The sequence below is a fragment of the Pteropus alecto genome, unplaced genomic scaffold, assembly GCF_000325575.1.
Source record: "Pteropus alecto unplaced genomic scaffold, ASM32557v1 scaffold7, whole genome shotgun sequence".
In the NCBI taxonomy this organism is placed as follows: Eukaryota; Metazoa; Chordata; class Mammalia; order Chiroptera; family Pteropodidae; genus Pteropus; species Pteropus alecto.
In genome coordinates, this window is record NW_006494614.1 from 15650302 (window position 1) to 15671693 (window position 21392).

Here is a 21392-nt window from a genome sequence, read left to right on the forward strand (position 1 = left end):
AATAATGCTACATTTTATATTTAAATCGATCCTGAGCGTCAGAAATCTTCATGTTTACACTATACCATGTTGATTCCAAGACGGTAATGATATTGACTACTGTTATTAAGGAGCATACTAAGAAACTATGCTGTGAAATCTTTACTGTAATTTTTGAGTAGTTACCGAGGTATTTGTCCACTTTGTACCTCAATGCTCCCATATGCAGCAACACTTGAAAAAATATTTTAGAGTTAAGAGATAAGCAAAGCTTTACCTACGATATTGGAGAAAGTATATCTAATCATGTGTGCCTTTTTACTCTATCTCATAGAAACTAGGAACCAAATCTGCATCACGGAAATGACCAGTTTCTGTATACAAATTTCTGACTTGTTTGGGTTTCTATTCTTGTCTTCATATATTAATTTATATTTTCAACAGGTTATGTTTTATTTGTTTTACTCTTTTATCATATGCCGTATTATTTAAGATATAGGCTTGATTATATGTAACAGAGATCTAAAATAGCTAAGTGGAAATGTATTTCTCTGTCATGTGAAAGCGTTCTGCTCCCTGAGAATGTCTGGGCCTCAGGCTCCCTCTGTCTTGCCCTTAGACCTACAGTGTGGTCCTCATCGTGGTCCACATGATCCATGATGGTGCACCCTCCACATCCACATCCCATGTAGCAAAACGAAGGCAGAGCTGGAAGAGCAGCACAGCCTTTCTCCTTAAGCGCTCTTCCAAGAAGTTACATGCATCAGTCTCACACATATCACATTAGCTATATCTAGTCACACATATAATCTCTAAAACTGTGTCTTCATTTATGGGTTCTATTGATATAGAAAGGGAACATAGAACAGATATTAGAAGAAAATAAACTAATCTATTTTCTTAATATTATGGCCTAAATCATTGGTTCTCAAACATTAGCATGTACCAGATTCACCAGGAGAGTGTTTATTAAAATTATAAATTCCTGGGCAACCAACACTGACTTTCTGAACTAGAATTTCAAAGAAAAAGGCTTGATAATCTGTATACTTAAGAATTATTCCTCATGATGTTGATCATCAGGTATATTTGAGAAACCATGGAGTTAATTAACCCTCTTGTTTTCAATGAGTAATCTATCTTTGAGTGGTGAACACACAATGCAATATACATATGACGTATTAGTTAACTGTACGCTTGAAACCTATATAATTTTACTGACAAATGTCACTCCAATAAATTTAATAAATAAATAAATAAAAATTAAAAACAAATAAAATGTAAGAAATAATTTTTATTTTTTTTATTATTATTTTTCATTTATTATTATTTATGCCTATAGCACCTGGTCTTCTTAGGTGGTCTCCCATCCAAGTACTAACCATGCCCGACCCTTCTTAGCTTCTGAGATCAGACATCGGGCTCATTCAGGGTGGCATGGCCACAGACCATGGACTGTGGCTCCACTGGGGTGTGAACCGAGAACCTTCTGCATGTAAAGCGGACGTGCTAACCACTATATTATGGAACCACGTCCAAGAAATAAATTTTTAAAAATATACTTTGAACTGAGTAATTCAGGTATCATTACCTCTTTAAATCATGTTAGAGGATAAAAAGTAACAGTATGAATAATATCAAATCTCAAGTTTGTCCTCAACATCTAACACATACTCTTCTAAGGGACTCTTTTCTTGTCCATCTCCTTTTAATGCATGCCTGCCATTTCCTCTTAAATTAGGGTTTTTCATCACAGTACTACTTGAGTTCACCTGTTTTCCTAAATGCAACCCAATCATAACTCAATCATTATCTTTGATGGCACAGGGTGCCACGAGGAAGCAACCACATTAACAAGTAATTACATTGCAATATGACAATTGCTATGATGGAAGTATGTACAAATTGCTCGAGATGATGAAAAAAGGATGGCATCATGGAAATCTCAAAATGAGCCTCAGTATATAGTCTGGTTGGAGTAAATGGAGAGGAGAAGAAAGAACAAAGAAGCCCAGGTTAATATGGACAGCAGAGTCACCAAAGGCCAAAGATGTGCAGGGATTTTTTGCAGCTCACAAGGCTACATCAAAACCCTGATTAGAAACTTATGCAGAAATAGCATATCCCCTTCTAATTCCTCTTCATACCATTTTCTTGCTATTATCAAGGTGAGTATAGACTGACACCTCTCCAGAAATCCTTGTCATCAGCTCTCCATGCTGCTGACCTGGACATCATCAAATGAATCTTTCCTGTTAGAGTTCTTACGCCAGACAATTGAGAGAGAAAAAAAAAATTCTCATAGACAGGGCTTCTCACTAGGCTTACAAATCCTATGGGTTATACACAAGTGGACATGATGCCCAGAATAAACAGTGCTCCTTCTTAGTGCCCTATTAGCCAATTCCTGATTTGCTCCAATAAGTTTGTACTTAATCACATTGATTGTGATTTTAAAATGCCATGGCATTCTAAAGTATGTTTACTTACAGTAGAAAATTATTTCTTTTTTCTAGCTTTATGAAAAAACAATGAGAAATCTGAATAATATTACAGAAATACAGTAGAGTCCCCCCCTCCATAGTTTCACTTTCCATGGTTTCAGTTACCTGTGGTTAACCATGGTTTGAAAGTATTAAATGAAAAATTCCAGAAATAAACAATTCATAAATTTTAAATTGCATGCCGTGATGAAATCTCACACTGTCTCACCCCTTCCCTCCCTGGACATAAATCATCCCTTTGTCCAGCATATCTGCGCTGTATACATTCCCTGCCTGTTAGACACTTAGTAGCCATCTAGGTTATCAGATTGACTATCACAGTATCACAGAGCTTGTGTTCAAGTAACCCTCATTTTACCTATTAATGGCCCCAAAGCATAAGAGTAGTGACAATGGCACATCAGATATGCAAAAGAGAAGCCATAAACTTTATCATAGGTATGTATGTATAGGAAAAAACATTATATATAGGGTCCACTACTACCCACAGTTTCAGGCATCCACTGGGGGTCCTGGAACATATCCCCTGCAGATAAGGGGGGACTACTGTGTATTTAATGCCACATTTTTAGGCTTACACATATTCCAGAAAAATCTACTTATTTATCCTTCTACCTTCAGACTAAGAAAACATGCACTCTCAAAACCATACTTACCAGGAGGTTCACCGTACAGGTTGATGTATATAGCTAATATGAGATTAAAGCTGTGTCACTAAAAAAAAGATGCCCACTATAGGTCTCCTAAGAGACTTTAACATAAAAAGGAGTCATAAAACAGCAAAATCTGAGAAATAGAAACTTTGTAACTAACATAGATATAAATGATAAGGAGGCTGGCTTTGGTAGTTAATGGTCAGGTATGTACATTCAAAACAAACAAACAAAAAAAAACAGGCCCAGATTGTGTCTGGCATTAAAAAATAATGACATTTGAATTGAGTGCTTGTTTTATGTGCAACTGTAACACTTAAGAAGGTATTATTTCATATATAACTAAAGTTAGTTTGTGATACACAATTTTAAAATACACAAGCTTCTCAGTAATTAAAACTTAATCTCATTTTCTATTGTGAATTTGGCATAAAATATACTCACTAAAGTTAAAATAATTCAGGAATATTTTACGGTTACTATTTATGCAATGAAATATAATGAGTTTTAAATATTAGAAATTAAAGCATCATATTTTTAAGATGACAGATTTATTTATAAAAAAATCCAATCAACATAAAATTAGACTTAATAAGAAAGTTCACTAAGTAATTAGATACCAAAAGATAAACAACAAAGAATTTTCCCATATGTCAGCAAATACTATTTAGAAATTTTTTTAAAAACACTAATTTAAATACAAAGGAAATATAAAACAATTATATAAAATGCCCAGGAATAAAAAAATTTTAATTTTAAGTAATTTATCAAAATAAAAGTCTAATATTTGACTAAAGAATGTAAAAAAGGATTTGAGTATTGAACCAAATTATGTTCATTATTTGGAACACTCAGTATTGTAAAGATATTGATTCTCTAAATACTGATTTTTTATACAGTTATCTAATATGCTTCAACAACAAGTCAATATGAAATTTTTGGCATGTATTGAGTTGATGCTAAAGGTTTTTAGAAAAATAAATAGACAAAATTAAGAAGAAATTTTGGGGTGGAAATGAGCAAGGGAATATTAATTAGTGCTTTTAAATTTTTATGGCTAATAATATACAATAAAATAAAAGATGCTAATAATATACAATAAAATAAAAGATGCTGAAAATAGAATTAAATGTAAAAGTTCACATTTATATTATGGCTAATAATATACAATAAAATAAAAGATGCTGAAAATAGAATTAAATGTAAAAGTTCATATTCTTAGAAATCAATGACTATTCCATAAATAGTGCTAGAATAACTGTTTATAATATAGAAAAAAATATATAGTCTTCACATTACTTGGCAAAAAGTTCTAAATAGTTTAGAGCTAATTTTAAAAACAAATCATATTTCAAAAGAAGAAACTATAAATAAATAGTTAATATGGTTTTTGAAAAGAGAAAAGCCTTTAAAAACAAAATAAAAATGAAAAGATTAGTTGATTACTTTATAAAAATTTTAAAGTTCTGTGCATAAAACACACACACACACACACACACACACACACACACACACAATAAAAACATTAAAAGTAAGATGACAAGCCAGGGATGAAATACTCATAAAATATGTAGCTGAGAATAGGGGAAACTGATATTCTTGATGTATACAAATTGTTTAGATAAATAAAAATATCCTGAAAGAAAAATGGTCAAATGTAATTTTAAAAAAATACTGAGTAAACAAAATCTTACCCCATTATAATTAACGGCTACACATTTAAACAAGGATGATGTAAATTTTTCAATGTCTGGCAAAGATAAGCCAATTGTATGCATGGTTGCAAATGTTGTAAGAAAATAAACACTTTTTTCTCCTTGGTGGAGGAATATAAATTGCCCATTCTGCAGGGCAATTCAACAGTATTTATGAAAACCCTTGAAAAGAGACCTATGTCAATACTAGGAAATAAACATGGTATACCAAAGCTCATTCATTCTTAAAAGAGGTTCTGAGTGCCTCATCATGGAGAGAGGTACTCAGCAAGCAATGCTTCAGGACACCAGTTGAGTGTCCTAAAATTCAACTCACTTCTAACACTACCTGAAGATAGCATCATATTCCACAGGTTAAAGTCTCAATCCTACAAGACTGCCTCTGTCCCCACTTCAGATGCTAGTCACAATCACCTGTGCTTCTGATTGACTGGTTATCAATCAGAGGTTCCAAGGATCCTTTCTTAAGGTTTGATTTACTAATGGCTTACAGAACTCAGAAAAACATTTTATTTACTACATCACCAGTTTATTATAAAAAAAAAATACAACCCAGGAACCCAGATGAAAGAGATGCACAGAATAAGGTATGAAGAAAAAGTCCAGAGCTTCCATTCCCTCTACAAATATGCCATTCTCCTCAAAACTCCATGTGTTCAACAACAGGAAGCTCTAAAACCTTGTCCTTTGGGGATTTTACTACGGTTTCATTACAAAGGTGTGATTGATTAATCATTGGCCATGTAGATTGATTCAACTAAAAAATCTTCCCCAGTCTCCCCTACCCAGAGGTCAAGGGGTGGGACTGAAAATTCTAACCTTCCAATCACATAGTTGGTAAGCAGCCCCCATCCTTGGGTGAGGTTTGAAAGTTACCTTATTTAAATAACAAAAGACACCTTTACAGCTCTCAACACTTAGGAAATTCTAAGAGTTTTAGAAGCTCTGTGCCAGAAGGGGAGGAAACATCAAATACATACTTATTATAAATCACAGTATCACAATATTATAGAATAAAAATCCCGATGTAAAAGTATATTTTTGACATGGTAAAATGACATAAAGCTAAGTGAGGAATAAAAAAACAGGTTACAAAAGAGTATTGCAAAAACAATTCCTTAAATGGATAAATATATGACTAAAAAGACACATAACATATTAATCATGGTATTCTCTGGATGATAAAATTATCAATAATTCTGTTTCATTCTATTTATTTTCCAAATTTTTGCACTGAAAATGTTTTTCATTTAGAATTAGGCAAAAACACTAACAACAAACCCCACAAACAGAAATTGGACACCTGTAGCTCTTGGACTGGGGTTTATTCCCCTGATTCTTAGACCTTCCGACTTGGATCAAATTACACCATCAGACTATGAGCTTTCCCAGGTCTCCAGCTTGCAGAAAGCAGACTATGAGACCTTTCAATTTCCATAATTATGTGATACAATTCCTCATCATAAATATATGACTATTCATACACAAAATATATATACATAAATATGATGCATTATTGATATGTGTGTGTGTGCATGTATAATAGTACACTGGTTCTGTTTCTCCAGAGGACTTTGGCTAATACGATACCTGTAATACAATCTAAACACTGGTGGAGCATAGATTCCTGTGCTCTTGATTTAAGCAAGAAAGTTAAAAATTGATTATTAAGCTAAAGCAAGTAATGCATCTGTCCGTTATCACTCAAATAAATATCTAGATAGATGGCTCCATTTTTCATTTGAAAATTGTTGTCCTGGAATTCTGGGGACACAGGCTGATCTGTAAGTTCAGAATGTGTCTAAGTATCATTGACCATATGTGACTAGATCAATATATAAAATAGAACATCTAGAACAGCTGAGGCTTTCCTCATCAGCCAGCTATGCTTTAAGAGATCACATAAATCATTTCACTAAAATCAAAGTGGCGGTCATTCTCAGCAGTCCTCTGCTACCACTGAGGGAGACAAGAGAGGTGCTAACTCGGTTAACTGAGCACCAAACTAGAAAGTGAAAAATGGAATCACTGGATCTGGGAAAGAATAAAACAGTAACGCACAGCTTGAAATCAACCAGAAAGTTTACATTTCATCAATTCTAGAGCTATCAGATGAACACCTTTGTGCTATGATTGCTCCTGGTTTCTTCTGTGTTAGCTGAAGCTTATGTCAGAGTGATAAATTCGATAAATTCTACCTTCTGTTTAACTCTGCTCCCCTTCCCTTGCCCTAGTTTATAATCATTGTTTTTCACCTGTCTACTGCCATGATTTTGTTATATATCTCTTTATCTCATCCTATCATACCTCTCTCTATTCTAGAGGTTCCAAAGTGAGGCCCACATACCCTAAAGGCCATGAAGTCAACTTCCCAGGGTACTGAAAGAAATATTAGGCCTTCTATTTATATTTATTTTTACTCCCCAAATTTAATGAATATAAAATAAAAAATAATGCACTTCCTCATGTATATTAGGAGAATAAGACTAGTACTTGTTTCACAGAACTACTGTGAGGATTAGTTAATGTAGAACAGTGCCTGGGAAAAAGGTAAATTCTAAATAAAGATTGGCTATAATTATTAACAGATAAGTCAATGCTTGCACCCTCCGTTGCAGTAAGCCACCAGTTTCTGGTGATGTGGAAAGTATCCTGAGGGAAAGATAGAATTCCACAGATAGTTGACAGTGAAGGGCCTTTCAACATACTGCCTCCCAAAGTTGTTAAAATAGGGTTTTGATGATATTATTCAATTTTAGTCAAACTAATCATTGAATAGTGACGAAACGATCTCTGCACCAAAAAATAAATTAAATTAAAGAGTAAATTGAAAATCGCACTAAAGAGTCAAGCCCAAGCACATAGAAGAAAATTGCAGCACTGATGTTTTTAAACAGCCAGTTTCTGAGGTAGAAACATGATGAATTAATCAAACCTAATGTGGATTTGTAATTTTCTCCCAATAGTAGTAATGGTGATTATAAAATTTCTTACTCACAGGTTAAAAACCTAAGAAATGGATTTTATTTACTTAAGAGTTTTTATGAATATTATCAGTGGTTTTAGAGCTGATTTATTAAAAATTAAAAATTCTACAACTTTTCATTAGTCAATAATGAGTGCCTGATATCAGGGAAAATAAAAATTTTTAGACAAATTTTAATACAAACTTTTCGTAATTGAAGAATGGGATTTGAAACTGAATAAATATCATGAAATTTAATAAAATCATGAAAATCAAAAAAAATAACAATTTCTAATTTTATATTAGAAAGAAAATTATTTTACTGTTAATAAAGTTCCTAAAAATTAATAATGAAATCTATTTCATGTCTCTCTTTTGTGTAATATTATGATATATATAATTTCGGTTCTCTAATATTAGTAATATACTTTATAAACAATAAATATGTAGTGAGTTTATGATTAATCAGAAAATCTGAGAAAATCAACACTACTGTATTTAATTCTCACAACTGCTAAAGTTATTCTCTTAATACACACTTGAATCATGCCTTATCCTTTTTTAAAAAATTGTTAATGGCTCCCTATGACCTAATGAATAAAATGCAAACTCCTTAGCAAAATATATGAGTGACCGGGTCAAACATTTTCAGCCTAATATCTATCTGGCCTTTCCCATTCTCTCAGACATGATTCATTTCCCATCTTTCCGGTGCATTTGACCTGCAACTCCAGCATAGCACTCATTTTACTCTGCAGTATTATTAGAAGTTTCTACGGAATAGCAACTAGAACCGTGGACAGAGTCAAGAAACCTCTGGATGCAATCAGCTCTACTGTTGCTTAACTACAAGACTCTGACTTGGCACTTTATTTGGGCTTCAATTTCTCATGGTTAAAATGAAGATAATGAGGGAATGTTAGAAAATAATATACATATATTTTCTGGTTAAGTTGTCTATCCCCAGTGGTCACTCAATAAATACTAGTTGAATCAATATACCAATGAGTAAATGACCCATTTTAAGAGATAGATTTAGAACCAAAATGAATTACCTTATATTCTTTATATATTACTTTATATTCTTATTTATACAGATCTCTAAGGAACTCAGAGATTTTGATTAGTGAAATATACAAATTAATAGAGAAGCTAGGTGTTACACAGCAGAATGACTAATTTTCAAGAAATATAAATGTAACAAACTCACAATTGTAACTTCATTTAATCACCTTTAATTATTTCCAAGACATTCAAATTTTGCTGCCTCTTAATGGCTATAGCATTTAATTTTTTTTCTGTTTCTATTTTATTTTATCTTTATTTGGTTTTCAAAAATATTCACCACTTACTGGAAAAGGAGGAATTTGGGTGTTAAGTGGCAAAGAAAATCTTGTGTAAGACTTCTTTCTAATGCTCCTCAACATGTGGCAGAAGGCTCTGTGGTTAAGTTTACCTTAGACCCTTCCTAGGAAATTCCATTAACCAAGCAATTAAAATAAAGTGTAATTAAGTGTAATTAAATTTTTACAAAGTATGTGACCACATAGCCTGGTGGATGATGTAGGACTCTGGGAATTAATCAGCTTTTTCACTAATGCATATTGCAAAAGATGAAGCTTGAGACTTTTGGTAATCAAAGAGAGCAATGAAAAGGAGATGAGTTTGATATAAATCAGTGTTGTCTTTCTCTACACTGTACACACTCAGAGCAGAAAGCAATTTGTAATCACACAACCTTCCCAAATACACATAGATGTAGAAATAAGGAAAAAATACCCAATGAGCATATGAATGATTTAAATAACAAATAAAACTTTAAACTTGGCTGGGTTCATGTTGATGACTAAAAACAATGTTTATGGCACACCAGGAAGGCATCTATTTATATATATTTATGTATTAAGTAAATGTAGTGTGATCAATATTTTGAGTGAAATAAAATACGAACATATGTCTGTAAATATTCCAGCGGCATTTCTCTAAGTGTATTGCATGGATATATTTCATAGAAAGTGTCACAGTAATTTGTGGGTGGAGTCAATATAAAGGCAAAAACAATAACTCAGTCTCTATAGAATACTGAATAGATTTAATGCCTCTTGAATCCAAGCCAGGAATATACTGAAATCCTCTGGCTGAAAATATTATTAATGAAATTATTACGCTGAAATTTTGTCTTGTTTCTAAAAATGCTTAAAGACCCTGGAGAACCCATCATAGAATTTACTAGCAGGCTTCAGATATGAGAGTATTCGCATTCAGTTATCCTCCAAAGCAGAACAAAGACAAATCCTGAAACACGGATTCTGGAAACAGAGAGAAAGGATGTGGAGAAAAGAAAGTATACAGTGACGCTCTAATATCATTTATAGACTTTAATTCAACTTTTATCTCAGTAGGTAGACAGAAGACTCCTTGACCATAGATTGAAGATACCCCATAAGACTTAAGGTAAATAAGACTTTTTAAAAATTATAATACTTGTCTAAGGGAAATTTTTTAACAAGTTTAAAATGCACTTAAGCTTTTCTAATTTTGAATTTTCAAATGACTTTTAGCCTGCTGGTACTGGAAACCATCTTTAGAAAAAAACCAAGTTCTATTTGTAAGAAAAAAATATTAAAAAGATATGTCATGACCATCCCCGGTCCTACCTGACATCCACAAAACTATCCTTAAGTGAGTAATTAAATTAATGAACAATTAAATTTTTTTCCTAAAATGTATATAAATTTAAATATCAAAGTAAATATACCATGAAATGTATTTTGAACTTTTTAACTCACTTTCTGTGAACCCAAATTAATCATTTGCTAAATCTGTGAAAACAACTTGATGTAGTGGGATGCATTGGGTAAGGTGGCAATAAGGACATTATTTAGCATATGCCATATAAAAATAATTTATGATACTGAAAATAGTGTTTTTTCCCAGAGTTTATTTTTATATCTAAAATGTATCTTATGAATACATTCAAAAGTATACACAATATCATGGAACAAGATTCGTTATGCTTTAGAGATATTTACTAAAATATTTACTGGTGAAGTGATATGTTGTCTGGGATTATCTTCAAAGTAGCCTAGAGATAGCAGTTAAAGTTAGAGTGGGTTATAGAAGAAACAGCATTGGCTGTGGGTTACTAAATGTTGAACTGAGATAATAGGTACATGTGCATGTATTCTGTCTCAATTGGAAATATTATGTAATAACGTTTTAAAAATTATGCAGACATTAAATACTGTTTGTTGAAGAAGAATGAAACAAGCTAAATATTCATATCTGGTAGACCTGACAAGCTCAATAAATAAAAGTAACCACATGGAATGTTCTGATGAAGGTAAAATTCTTAACCGAGCAGGTTATATTGGGAAGTCATGTCCTACGACCTATATGATAGATTAATCTTTACCTTGTGCAAGGCCTATCTATTGTTTTTGTGCATCTAGGATAACATATTCAAAATGTCAGAATGATCTCTTCTCCAGACTGTGAGTGATAAACACTCTGGTACCAGGGCAGGATAACAACAACATTCCTCATTGTTATCTTTTACCTACATACTTCTGTAAACCATGTATGTTAAATGTTAATTATCTTGCACCTACCAATGTAAAAGAAATATGTATCTCTCCATTTCACTTTTTATCCAATCCTAGAGATTTCCCCACTTTACTTTCTACTGCCTCCTTAATCTACATATGGATCAATGGATTTTAGGTAACCTTCCTTACATCTTCTCCTTTGATTCTAAACACATAAAATAAACTGTAAAACTGCTATTCCTTGGAGCATTTTCTCAATCCTTTGAGATTTTGCTTCCAGGTCTGGCCCTCATCCTTGCCTCAAATAAGCCCTTTAAACCTTTATTTAAGTTTGGAATTTCTTTTATGGACAAAGGTATTGGATGGGTTACATTCCTTTTGGATGTTCTAAGGAGAATTCATTCCTTTGCCTTTTCTAGCTTCCAGAGGCCATTTCTATTTCTTGGCTCATGACCCCTTCCACCATCTTTAAAGCCAGCAGGATAGCATCTTCAAATGTTTCTCTGACTCTGACCCCTCTGCCTCCCTCTTATAAAGACCCTGATGATTACATTAGGCACAACTGGATAAACCAGACTACTATTCCAACCTCACAATCCTTAAATTAATCATATCCACAAAGCCCCTTTTCCCATGCAAGGTAATATAGTAATAGATTTCAGAGCTTAGGATGTGAATATCTTTTGGATAGGGGCATTATTCTATCAGATATATAGATATATAGCTTTCTAGAGATACATAAAAACCAGTAATACTGGATTCATCTGGAGAAAGAGACTATGTTACTGTTGGTCTGAGATAGGAAAGATATTAACTGTTTATTGTATAATATTTTGCACTTTGAATCTTGCACTCATGTATGCATATTTTAAAGCATTATGTTTAAAAGGTCATCAAAAATAGTTGATCATTTAGACCAAATTTTAGGAAAATATCATTGTACCTGTCAAAGAAAATCAAGAGTAAAAAGTCAGTTTCAAAAAACGACTTTAATACAAAGAACATCCTTGTGAAGTTGGACATTAATTTTAAATATTCCTTAAATTCTGAATTTTTGGTAGCCTTTGTCTCCATTTATTTTAAGATGACTATAGCCTGCTTTAAGCATGGATGTACATTTAGAAAATATAGTCATGAGCTTAAAAATAATGATCATGAGGTTAAGACATACTTCTGCAGTAGATTATTTATTAAGTTTAATTATTGTTCTTTGAAATACGAAAAAAGGAAAAGTTGAGTAACAATAGTCAGGAATTTATTATGGTCTATCCTGGTTACCACCTTCACTCTCAGGTAACACAAAGTGGTTGGTACAGTAGTGTAGGAAAGCAGAAATGTGCTTTTATCTGTGGCTAAGAGAACAAAAGTGTCACAACAGCTACTCTGTTCCACAAAGATGGATACCATATGTGCAACCAGTCAGGGCAGTTGAAGAGAGAATTTTAAAGGTTCACAAGTATAAAGAGAAGAGTCAGACCAAGCCTAAATAGGCATGAGCAGTAGTGAATGAACAGACAGCAATACTAATAAATGGCACATGCACAAGATTGGTTTGCTAAGTCCTATTAGAAAAATGACCAGAAGTCATGAACTTTATTTACCTCCTTTTAGTTCTTAGTACCTTTGCTTTTTACAGTGACCTAGAAATTGCAACAACCAAATCTCTTTTCCATTGTTTTATTCACACTTCCCTACATATGAAATATTGCAATGAAAACACCGGTTTTAAAGTTTGCTCTATTTCTGTTTTTTATCATTAACATTCTGCAAAGCATGCCTCCAAAAACATAAAATGAGATGTTCAGATTCTAATTCTTACAGATAAATTAAAGCCAGGAAACGGTAGTAGCTTTGATACCAAATTTGTGAATGAACAATATCATGTCTCAGTGTGAGACTGATATCTCAGTTGCAATTCCTTCTGCAAAATTCGTTCTTTAATCTTACTATTTCCCATGTTGTATGAAAGTATAAAAATTTATTCAAGTTTGTACTTATGACAATTTTGTATTCTATCCCATTTCTGAAGATAAACAAATCATGTTTACATGTTTTAAAAACTCACCAACACTTCTATGATTTTATAATATAGCACATACACAAAACTAAGTATTCAATTGAAAATATTTTCATACTAACTGTTTAATCCTATAAAATTTTTATGAACAGATGGGCTATTTCTCAACAGTGCATAGTTATTCTTAATTGCTATATTCTTTTCCTACCCCTTATTAGTAAATTCAAACTATAAGGAATTTTGCCCTAGAGAGAAGGAAATGGAAGATAATATTTCAAGTCCTTCTTATGTGCCGGCACCATTTTTCTATGTATGTCATCTAATTCTCATGAAAACCTTGTTATAGATGGTGTCATCTTCAGTTTACAAATGAGCAACACAAAACACAAGAATTAACTAATTTGTTTAAGAGGGGTGATTAAGCTGGTGATTTAAACGAAACTAACAGATTCCAAATCCACATATGCTATGTCCCCTACACAACATAATCATTCCCAAACTACTTCCCTGTGGAAGTATAAATGTATCTAAAAGAATAGGAAGACAATAACAGTTTTCAATCCTGATATCACTGCTACATTACAATTATAACCATGATTTAAATTATATAAAGAGTAAGAATGATAGCATATGATGATCTAAACATAGACTGAAATTTGACGGCAGATGGCTAAGGTTGAAAAGTTCAGTAAACTGATGTATTCTCTAGAGTTTCTTGTTTAAAGGGGCAGAAATTGCTGACTTCCACTAGGGTCCACATGCTGTTGATGAAGTCTTATCTCTTAAAGACGTTATTTGGGTTCATTCCTCTTATTTGTGTGGGAGACTCTCAGCCAATCAAGAACTACACTTTCCCTAAGGAGTGAGCATCATCTTTAAGATGATTCACAGCATACTAAAAACATTTTAATTAACACTTCATTATTACTTCTATTTTGTTTCAATGATTAGCTTTTACAGCTTCCTTTCCTGATGGTTTCTTATAGCCTTGGAGAGACTTGTACTCAAAGCCTCCTGAGAGAGGTAGGCTGGGAAAACCTCAGGCATTTCCCACAACCACTATGCCCAGAGTGCAGTGAATTTCGCAGCTGTAGAGCCTAATGTGTCTGCTGGCAAACAGGATTCAATATTCTACCCTTTCTCATCCCTTCTCTCCTGGCCCCAGGAATGCTGTGGAATTCCAAAAGTGTCTCATAACACTATTCAATTCTAAATCAGTCTTCATAAATCTCTTTCATAGCTTCATCTTTCATCGACAATTTGTGATTGCCCTTTCAAAGCCTTTTGACAAATTTCTTTCTCATAGCTGTCCTTGTACAGCAATTCTCACTGACAATGAGATGAAGTCTACTGAATCTTTGAATGCCAGCCCTTTCACCACGTTCTTATGTCATTAGAAACTCATCTTCCCAGCACACATTCTCTGTGGGTGGGCAAAGGAAATTAAGATTTCCAAGTGGTATGAGTTGTATGTGGAAGTGATATGCATGTTTACTTAAATTGTATTTTTGTCCAAGCAAGGTTTTCATAAAAACTAAGATCTGCCTTGCATTTGGAAGAGGTAGTCAATTTATTAATTAATTATACTAAACAATTTGTGAATAACAATAGGTAAACCAGAATTTGAGAGAACAAACCTTCCAAGCATTATCTAGTAAGTAGGGGTTATTTATCACTGATTGCTATCATTTAAGCAGCCTGAAACCTGTATCATCCCTGCAGATGCTTTTGTTTAAGAAATGTAGGGAAGGAGAAGATAAAGTGAGATGAGGTTCAGCCAAGCCCCAAGGTTTGGTTCTCACCACTGCGAATAGTGCTAATCAGCTTTATTTCCCAGTCAAGTTCTTACAGTGAGAATGAAGCTAGATAACCCAGGATGACAGAGTTGACTTTTATATTGTTTTAAAATCTATCTTGGACTAACTCTCATTTTCTTCCTCATCTCATGTTGATTCTACCATTACCGTGATTCAACAAGATTCATGATACTGTGGTCTTTTGGGTGGTTATAATGATAATAACTGTTAATATTAAACATTTTTATATAAATATTTATGTGAGCCTCACAGTAACCCAACTGAAATTTTAATCATCACTGCTTTATAGATGATGAACCAAGGCTTATAGAAGGTAGGTGTCTGAACTAAAGGCATTCCACAATTAAGTATAGTCCAATTCAAGTCCCCTCCACCTTTTTTTTTATTATTATTATTATTCCAAAGCTCTCTGCTGCTTCTACTATGCCATGCTAACTTTCCTTGATAGACAAAGGTGATCCACTCAAGGATATTTTTTTTGACCACAGAATAAGTTTTGATTCTGAATGGGAATCTCTACTTAAAATATACATAGTTCAATAGCTCCTAAATATGGTAATAATGTTTTACTATATGCTAGTGTCCTTGACTAATGTTAATTTTAAAACTTCTGTTCAAAATATTTAAATATTCTCCAATCTCTCTATGAATCAGAGAGTTAAGTTTTTTTAAGCCTGTGGTATCTACAACGAAGTCTGCTATATTTGTTTTGAAGACTCCTAATTCCTGAGGAGAATGACTATAGCAGAAAAATAGCCTAATTTTCTCAAAGAACTTGTTCACTGAGACATTAGGAAAACCTCACATAAAAGCCAAGGGAAGAAAATAAATTTGAAACTTAATTGTGATACTCCTTAAAAACCTTACTGACTCAAAATCAACATAAGAAAATTATACTCTAGAAGACAAAACAAGGACTATGATATTACTGTGTTGTTAGGGAAATGGAACAAACATTTATTGAACATATAAACAGACACTCAAAATTAGTACAGATATTCACAACCCTACCAGATGGGGTTATACCCAATTTCAAAGGAACTGAAGAGCTTGCCAATGGTCTTAATAAATTGTTAATGGACGATCTCTAATTGGCGCATAGGCCTAACAGATTAAAAAGTCTATACACATTTTACTGAGTGCCTTCAACCACTGTGCAAACACTGTTTTCCTCAAATATTGTTTTACACTCTGCAAGTAAAAATAAACAATTTCCACAAAGATAAGGTTTTTCTTTAATGGCTCCCCTTTCTTTCGGCAGGTCTCTGGCTACCATCACCACCTCCGTACCCTTCCCTTTCCTTCCTGATGTCTACTGACATCATCAGTAAAGTGATTCTTTTGGATATGGTAGCCTCAGTTTATTATTAGAGTTCTAGTTCCAATAAAATTTATCTTCCCAGCACCTTAGCCCACTGAAAATTTGCTCAAGCCAGGTGACAGTTGAATGATGGATATTTTATGTACCACAACAGTCCAAGTGGACAATTTATTTTCCCTAAATTAAGTTATAACCATATATTCTTCTAGAGAAGGGGCAGTGCTATTTCAGCCTCTCCTTCACAAACACAGGTATCCTGAATTCAAAAGCCATGGAAGCAGGACCTGGGTTAGTAGGTTTCCCACGTTACTGTTTTCCAAAAGTATAACTGGGTCATAGTCATGTTGGAGGGTGAGTGATTTTTCTATTTTTTTGTTTCACTATAGAGGGACAAGATAAAGTTACACATATTTGGGTATAAATCCCAGCTTCAGCACTTATCAGCCAGGTGACTGATATAGGCATTAACTCTCCCCCAACACATACTTCTTTTTCTGAAATCCTATTTTGCTTTCATCTGTAGAATGAAAAGATCACCTACTTTGGGTTGAAGTTTAAGCAAGGTCATGTATATAAAGCTCTTAGTGCAATACCTGATCCACAGAAAATGTTCAGAAAATGTCCGGTTTTCATATCTGAGTTTGAAAATGAATATTCTGGCCATTTGCTGACAAAATATATCATACTACCCTATTTTCACGATGCCTATCCTACGCATTGAAGGGCATTTATTTAAAATGATTAGTTAACTTTAAAAATGAGTAACAATGTTTTTTTCCACTAACCAAGATGATTTAAGTTAAGATTCAGCAGTGGAAAGTGGGAGAGGAGACAATGCAGCTTGTGACAAGGGAAGTGAAGGGATTAATTGTAGTGGCAATCAAAATGACTTAAGCAGTTACAGAATCAATAAATAGTCTCTTGCCTGAGCAAATATCCTCTAACTGAAAGATACTTGTATATCTGCAGATTATATTAAGCCATTGTGGATTTCAAAATTGATCGAAGATCTTAAAAACAGACTAATCATTCGAGTGCTGTTATTTTAATGTGAAACCTTACATATGCATCATAATGGAAAAATCCATGTTTGGTTATAAAATAATTAAAAATGTTAAGAGACATCCATGCCCTTTTACAAGCAAAAGAGTAGCTATCAGCATATGTACATCAGCAAGGATATAGCAAACAAAGCATCACATGCAATGAGCTGTAAATGCTATTCCTCAGAACATACGTTTGCCATTTTTCTAGTCTCTAATAATGGAAATCGGTGAAGTAATTAAAACCTGTAAGTTCTCCTGATGAGTTTTATGCATTAGGGAGGAAGGAAAAAATTATATCTCCTGCAATAATAACTAGCAAACAAGTCTTCTTAGTGTCAATGGATAAGTAATGGGCCAGGACCTAACGAATGTATTCAAGTACATGAGGAGACATGAAAAACTGGAGCTTCTTGAGTTCACTACTCAAGCTCACAAACAAGGATTTCAGCAGACTTCTCATGTTCTGGGTCACACCAGTGCCCAAAAAGCACCTGCAGATGAAATGACATCGTGAAACCACATATGACTATGATAAATCCACATAGCTAAAATTTAGGGGTTAGAACTATGTTCTAGAAAGTGCTGATATTTCTGGTTGCCAAGAACTATCTTCTTCATAATCCAAGACCAGATTAAGTGAACTAATCTGGAGCTTTTTTGTAAATACCCAGGCCAGGGGAAGATCAATTAAGACTTTAGTCTAAAAAATTAGGACTCTGCCATGGTCTCTAATAATTATGCAGTGATTACCTCTACAGCAGAGAATATGCTATTGCCAGAAACATAAGCCAAGATAATGGTGCCTGATCCTGGTTCAAGCTTCAGTTACATCATGTATCCACCCTTCACAAATCTTCGCCTTGGCAAATACGGGTAAGCGGAGTTGGCATCAAGAATTAGCTTTAGGCAAATCTGTGAAGTTCAGGCACTCTCAACCCTCTTTCCATCATCATCTTTTACTTTTATTTTCCATAACCCCCTGCAGAGCTTTAATAAGCTTCTGATTCCCTTTCTATGTACTCAAGAAAAATCTCACTCCCCTGGGATTTATTCTGTTAGCAATGGGGTAAACTGGTTTAATCAACAACTTGTTTCTAGGCACTTAATATGTTCTGAGCCCATAGGAGGCACTAGGAATACCATTGTTAAGACCTCATATCTACTGTTGTGACTTTAACAGTATGGAGGAGAAGAGACATGTGAAGCGATGAACAGTGTACAAGAAAAAATTACCATGAGTCATGCCCCATGTGCAAAAGGGCTTAGAGAAGTAAGAGATCAGTATGAAACTGCCAAGTAAAATGATTTTTGGAAAAGACTAGAATTGAACTTTGAAGTAGGAGGAAAATAATGTGATATGTGGGGAAAGCATTGCACATAGAAAACAAATCATGATAAAAATAAAATGAAAGCTAGTGAATTTAATATTATTCTGCTTAAATGAAAACATGACTTTTTGTTGAGGTTTCATTTCTTCAACTCACACAGACACTAAATGGCTAGTACAATATTTGGGGGATGAAAGATCTTGGAAATCCTTGAATTCATACCTTGTTCAAGGTTGTCCAACCTGCCACACACTCACCATACCCCTGCACACATGGACAAGCCTTGAATTGCTCCAAAACCAGAACCCACTTTGGAATTTCTTAGCTGGACCCCACAGAAATTGACATGTCTCTTTAGGATTAGACATGGTTCTAATCCTATTTGCTTTTATTGCTTTACCAGGACAGAGTGCTTTCTCTCTTATTCAACACACAGTTTTGTTTTGTATGTTTTGTTAAAAATACATACCCAGAGAGAGTTAAAAAAAAAAAAATAGATCACTGACTAAAATGACATCTAGTCATTACCTGCAAAAATATTAATACCTTGCTTGTACTATCTATGTTTATATGACGCTAAAACAATGAGTTGAAAAGTGAAAATTTTAGTCAAAATATGTTTTGGCAGCAGGTAGGACAAAAAAATTAAAAATCCACTTGCTTTTCTGAATTTGGAACCAATTCAGAGGTTGGTTTATTTTTAAAGCTGAATTTGATCAAATGGGTATGTGTATGAAAACTCTTTCCATATGGAACTACTTGCAGGACTAAAGAACAGCTTTATTCTGGGGAGTTTGGTAAAATGCAGGTTCCAATTCAGTAGATGTGGGGTGGGGCTTGAGAGTCTGCATCTTTAACAAGCTTCCAAGTGGTGTGAATGCTTCTAGTTCATGAGCCATGCCTGACGCAGCAAGGCTGTACAACATAAGACAGTTTGAAATATTTATACTGATATTCACTTGCATGCTGTTTTATATTGCAAAGTGGATAGGCTTTACAAGTATAAAATTATAACAATGAATATTCTTTGTCAAAGTACACCTCCTTTAAAATATTTCTACTGCATTCAGGGTATGAGAGAAGCAGAGAGATCCCCTAAGCAGGCAGTAGCAGAACGGAGACATCTTGCAGGTACCTTTAGGCCCAATACAATTTGAGTCCACTCACTTGCTGAACCTCTAGAAAGTACTAAAGTAAACACTACAAAAAATTTCACTACTGTCTCCCACGAGAATGTAAACTCCATGAAAGCAGAAACTTTATTTTTTGTGCCATTTTCCTCAGCACAGAAATCGCAGCTTAGTATATAGTAGGCACTGAATGTTTGATGAACAGTTGACTGAATGAATAAATGGAAGGAAAAATTAATAATGCCTTTCGTTCTACTAATATTTCTTCCATGCTAGTAATTCTTAGTCTGGCCCTTCTCTATAAGATTGTATTCAAATCCAATCTTTCAAATAACATCTTTTGCAATGGAAGAAGCTCAGGTCTCTTCAAGGGCTGCAAATCAGTGACGTCCTCTCCACATATCTATAAGGCAAACAGAAAACTAAAACATAACCTAGAATCTGTTTTTTTTATGAATACCTCAGCACATTGCCCTTAGCCAGACTCGCAGCTCAATTTTCCTAATATTTTTAATTAAATTAAGTTATAAAAGTGCCAAGGTGGGTAAAAGCAAATTTAATTTATCATGGAATTCAGGATTCACACATATCCAATACTGAGTGCAACTGTTTTGCTTCTACCTCCCCTACTATCTATCACTTGTCATGGTTAGTGTTAACAGTGGTAGGATACAGTATTCCTAGTTGGGGAAAAAGAAAGGAAACTTTTTAATAATTCTATCAAATCATGTTTACAGAAGGAATCTAAAATCAATGAAGTTAAAATCTAATTTTAATCCATTCTTTATGGCTCACAAATTATTTACCAAGAATATTAATTACAAAAAAAATTAAGAGGATAGAAACATGTTTAAATTTGTCTATTTTTTTTAAAGTGTTAATTTCATAACAAGAAAAATTTTCACTACAGCTCTGCCTATTATTGCTTATGTATTATTGTTATGAAATTTTAGAAACAAAACTTGGATGATTGTGTCTTTTCATGATTTCAATCTTGCTGTCTTTTCACTTTTAGTTTTTGGCTACCAAGTGTCCTGTACAAGACAATCCAGGTGATGTCCAGTCTGGCCTAGTTCAAGCTTCATAGACGATCATATTATATTTGGTCCCATTCATTCCTTCAGTATATAAAAACACAAATTGTTTTGCACTAAACTTTTTTTCTTCTTGCCACAGCTCTAACCCAACAATAAACCCATTTTTCCATTTTGAAATACTTAGCCATCTTTAAAGAGATATTTTTCATTGCTCCTCACTCCATATTTCTGGTTAGCAGAAATAAAATCTGTAAACAGATTTGAAAATTTCTATCAATGGCCATGTCTGACCCAGGAGAAAGCAGAAATGAAACATACAGAATAGTATACAT

General features: G+C 33.7%; 1 pseudogene; it reads right to left on the minus strand.

Annotated features, from left to right (window-relative positions):
• Window positions 1-1312: 1312 nt before the first annotated feature.
• LOC112475052 lies at window positions 1313-1428 on the minus strand (annotated as a pseudogene).
• Between the last annotated feature and the right edge of the window lie 19964 nt (window positions 1429-21392).